The following is a 5,668-nucleotide window of genomic DNA, read 5'->3' as shown; positions in this document are numbered from 1 at the left end:
TAAAATATATTATTTGTGTTTTCATATTTTCATTAAGCTTTAAGCTCAAGGGTATTGTTACTTTTCTTAGCATCATAGCTCACCAAGACAAAGTTACCAAGTACTTTAGTTAGTTAACTTTTTGAACCCACTATTATACTAGATTATAGATGTTGATTTTTAAACTGATAGATTTTTGAAGATGTTTTTGGAAAGGATAAAGGTTTATTGACATTCATTAAGATTAAAAAGAAGGGGATTAATGATGAAAAGTATGTGATAACTCTATATATAGAATTATTTAATTACATTTTGGATGCTAAATTAGCCAAGTCCTTATGAATTTCAATTAGTTTTAGTTTTTATGCATTTTGTTATTTAGTTTAACAGATGTTGATGTAGTTAAATTTACATAATTTTAGTTCAATATAATGTTGAAATTCTCAATTTAAGCCAATAATGATTTAATCCTTGTTTTGGTAGGTGTTGAAGTGCATAAAGCTAAATGGTGTTGGATTATGCAATGCAATGGAGACTAAGTACAGATTTTCACTAAACATGTTGTGGTAATTTGGACATAACTCGAGCTACAGAGATTCAATCAACGTGATTCCTAGACCATAGGAAAACTTAGAGGCAAACCTACAACTTTTATGTTTACCATTCTTCCCAGATTAGCCTTGAGGTAGGAAAAAATCGCGTTGCAAGATGAGTTACGAAATTAGTTTCTGCACCAAGGGTCTACTAAGAGCAACACCGCGGCCTTGAGTGCTTCAAGGCCACAACGTCCAAGAGAGCATCACTGCTATTATCAATTTTGCATATGCAAGTATATATATCGAACAAGTAATATAGACAGTAAGTCCAGATTATCATTCCCACAAGGATTTGTTTCTAAAGTTTCACTAAGTACTAAAATTATATAACAAATTAACCTTATTTAAGCAATTTGAAAATTGAACAGCTAATAAAAAAAAATTTAAAAGAAATACTAAATTAACAAGAAAAAATTAAATCTATTGAGAAAAACAGTATATTAAAAACCTAGGATCATAGATTCATTCAACATTTCATCTGATACTAGCTTTTCTTGTTATTTATTTTTCCTGGGTGATTTTACTAACCTAGAATCCAAGGCTATGGACATGTCTCCATCGAGATGCTTGTGCAAATACTTAACTTAATCAGTTCACTATATGTCTATAGGAATTAATTAAATTAAGTTCATTAAGCAAGTGTCCTAATTTGGCTATATATGGCAATTGGTGTATGTCTACCCGAATCATGAATCAGATCACCTAAGCGATGTGAACATATACTATTTAAATCTTAGTCCAATCTAAAATCTCTCTGTCGAGTCTCAATTAGATTCACAAATCAATTAATTGTTGATCAGGCAATTAAAGGCATGAAGAACATATTTGAATAAGTAAAACGATTCATGATAAAGCACAAAAAAAACCAATATTCAGATTACACGTTGAAATCCACCATAATCCTAGATAAACAAATTAGTTCATAATATCTAAATAAAACACTATCCAAAGAACTTTAGCCATGAATTCAAAACAAGAAAATAAGAATAACATAAAAGGAAAGAAATAAACTGATGTCGAAGCTTAGTTGATTTCTAATCTTTCTCAATTGCTCTTGAATTATTGATTGATTCATAGCTCCAATTCCCTAGAAAAGCTGTTATCGTCCCTCCCTCTAAATGCTTTCAAAAAAGCTCTTAAATATGTGTAAGATGCCTTACTTTCCAATTTCAGTCAAAAGTTTAATTTTGGAAATCGAGATGGTGCCGCTACCATGTCTTCTCGGGGTTGCGACTACGTGGCAAGCTTCAATAGTGCAACAGTGTTCCTTTTCTAGTGCCTGAACACACCTGGCAAACAAAGAAATAAAACTTAAATTAAGACTAATTTGTAAAATTTTAATATTAGCAAATAACAAAGAAAACAAAATTCTCCGTCAACGGCGCTAAAAACTTATTGTCGATTTTGCATGCGCAAGTATACATATCAAACAAGTAATATAGACAGTAAGTTCATATTATCATTCCCACAAAAATTTGTTTCTAAAGTTTCAATAAGTACTAAAATCATATAACAAATTAACTATAGCACCCTTAATTTTTTGATATGGTCTAAATATGGTGTTGGCCAAATGATTTGATAAGTAAACTTGAAAACTCGATGTATATGCTTGTAGAGCATGCATATGAGCTATTGTGGTCTATAGAGAAAGACTTTGAATTTTAGTGTGCATTAAGGATTCTAATAATATGATGAAATAGCTAAGCCAATTAATTAGCTAAATTGAATTTTGGTGTATATGTTTAAGAGTTTAAGAGTATGCCTATGTTCATAGAGCAATGAATATGACATATGAGCATGTGAAGGCTCAAAACAATGTTGTGCATATGTTTGGCACATGAATGGTATAATGCATTGTTTGGCACTTTGATAAATGTGATGCTTAATGTAAATTATGTTAAGTTTTGATTTGTATACTATGTGACATAGAGCACAATGAGGATTTGAATTTGTGTGATGAGTACATGCTCAGATATTAAGCATTCTTGATGAGTTGAGATGGGAATGATAATTGTGGTACTTAGACCACTAATCTTAGAGCTTGAAAATGGTGAACTATATGGTTTGAAGTCTAAGTGAGACTCTGACCTTTGATGATAAATTTGAATGTTTATGTGCAAGATTTCATGCTATATGAATGATTTAAAGGGTGTTATGAGTGGAAATGAATTAGAAAACTTACGGAAAGTGATTTGGGAGGTTAAATTTGGATTTTTGGAAAGTTGGAGTGTAGGGAATGTACATTATGGGCAAAATGTATCGATACATTCAGGATGAACAATACAAGGTCTACAGAAGGAATTGTATTTTGAAGCAGGGAGCACCCAAGACCATTCTACCCGAAATGTATTGATACATTGCCTCAATGTATTGATACATTCATTCAAAATTAGGGCAGATGTATCGATACATTGCCAAATGTATCGATAAGTCAGAGAGGAAAGGTAAAAATAAAAAAGGGTTTCAAGCCATTCCGCCCCATTTTTCTCTCTCAGCTCTTTCTCTCTATCTCTCTACCCCATGTGAAACCCTAAGCCCCCCAAATGGCATTTAGAGCCTATTTGAGCTAGATCCAAGCTTGGGAAACAATCCAAAGGTAAGGTTACACATTTTTATTGATTGATTTTTGATTTAATCAATTAATAACTTTGTATCCAAATATTTTCAGATTTGGTCAAACTCTTTCCCCTTGAGTTTATTAGAGATTTAGAGCCTAGATTTGGGCAACCCAGCTTCTAAGGTAAGGATTTAGCTCATTTGTTGGAAGAATGAGCATGTATATTAAATTTTGGGTATTTTGAAAAGTTGGGATATTTTTGAAAGTTAGGAAATAATTATGATTTTGATGTTTTGATGTGTCTAAGGGGAGAATGGAGGCTATTGATGCGTTTATGAGCTGGAGGATCGTTAGAGGCTAATGGTTGACCTTGATTGTAGTGTGCCTTTGATTGTCAAGGTGAGTGGGATTTAATTAAATGAATGTGATGCATTTCGCATAATGTATGCATTGCCATGGTACTTAAATGTTGTGTGTATGCCTAGATGAGAATACCAAGGCTAATGAAATTGATGTGTGTATCTATATGTGTGTGTGTGTGTGTGTGTGTGTGTGTGTGTGTGTGTGTGTGTGCCTGTGCATGTGAATATGTATGTTTGCTTAAAGGAATGTGCCTAGGCTAGAGAACAAACATGATTGTGTGCCTAGATAAGGATGCCTAGGCTAATTAGTTATCTAAGATAGGAAATTTGTGCTTGTGTGATTTGTAGTGAGCCACAAAGTGGCATTGGTTGGAACCCATGGTATGTAGGACCTAGAGCAAGAGGCCTACACATGATGCAATATGAATTGTGTATTAAGGACTATGCCAAATTATGATGAATGGACTGCCCAATTAAGTATATGGGTATGATATGTGTTTAGGTTAATGGCACAGCAATCAAGGTGATGTTAAGTATGTGAGGCCAAAGAGCCATGAATGCTTATGGATATGATCTATGCATGAATGCTTAGGTATTTATGGTTGATTTGAGGATATGCATAAGGTTGTTGAGCCATGATTGATATGATTGAATATGATTAACATGTGGGGGTTAAAGGCATAAGGGCCTATAGTTTTATTATGCTTTGTTTGATAATGCCTTAAAGATTAAAGGCACTTAGAATTGTATCGAACTTAAAGATGACTGAAGCTTGTTAAATTTGAATATGATTTGATGTGAACATATGGGATGTCACAGGCACAATATCCTGATTTGTGAATATGTGTTCCGTTCAAGGGATGAATTCCGGACGTTGATTTAACTTGAAGTGGAGTAAAGTCCCATCACCTGTGACTATGTGTGTGCCTACAGGGATGGTGGTAAACAAGGACGGTGGCACTAATCCTGCTTATGATTTACACCTATAGTGCTTTGATGCCATCCATTGAGATTACTCTAGATGATGCCGACGTCAGGATATTACTCTAGTCAATGATTTGATTCTTTGCTAGCTGCTTCGACACTATATGTGTTCTGTCTTTCGCCTTTGGTGCTATGTGTCATGAGCCAACCTTATATTGAACTATGATAAGATAAAGTTATCTAAGAGATTGAGTCTTTAGTACTTGCAAAGGAAATGTCCCTCTTTAAAACATTGTAATGGCTCGTGGTGACATCTCTAAAAATATTTGTTAAGTCTTCAAGGGGGAAGACCTTTTAGGAAAGTAATGTCCTCATTTCAAGCGTTGTAATGGTTATTGGTAGAATACATGTAAAATCTCGTAAACTCTTTATAAGGGGTGAGCAGTCGGTAGATTGTTATGCTGCCTCACTGGTAAATGTATGTTTGTAGCAAATCATCAAAGGCTACCCCTATGGCTTGACAATGGTGTGTCTTGGTCTCTTTGTAATTATTTTCATATTAATAACATTTTCCCTTTTATGACTTAGTGGTTGCATATATGGCATTTGGTATGCCCTATAATTTTGATACGCATTCTCTTAGTCTGATTTGTTGCTATTATTGATGTTTGATCAGATATAACTGAGTATCGGCTGACTTGCGTGGAAGCATCCACTTAAGTGCCGCATGGACTATTGCATACTTAGGCGAAGGAGCGTAGTTCATGACACTATACGTGATTTGTTCTTCTTCGGTTGCTTCGGCACGTGCATGATCTGTTTCTTTGCCCAACGATTTTGCCATACGCGTGATTTGTTACTCCGCAAGTTGGCCACTGAGCATGATTTGACTACGTCCAGGGCAGGACCACTCATTTGATTTTGGTTTTTTTTTTTATAATTGAGGGAAGGGAGATTCGAATCCTGCTCTTCAAGCAAGCGGTTCATGCACCAACCAATAAGCCAAATGCTCGGGTGCACTCATTTAATTTCGTTTGACTATGATAACATGCATTAGGGATGGCATGATTTGATTTGAAATATGAATATATGGTGACCACTGTGAATGAGATTTGATGAAAAGCTTTGAGGTAAGCAAATTATATGTATATGAGATTTAAGGTTGTGCTCGATAACTAAGGTGTGCCTATAAAGCCTAGTTTGATGATAATGGCTCTAAGGGTAAGCCTTGAATTGATATGATTTGATGT

The sequence above is a fragment of the Theobroma cacao genome, chromosome 5, assembly GCF_000208745.1.
Source record: "Theobroma cacao cultivar B97-61/B2 chromosome 5, Criollo_cocoa_genome_V2, whole genome shotgun sequence".
NCBI lineage: Eukaryota > Viridiplantae > Streptophyta > Magnoliopsida > Malvales > Malvaceae > Theobroma > Theobroma cacao.
Note: the sequence above shows the minus strand (reverse complement) of the source record.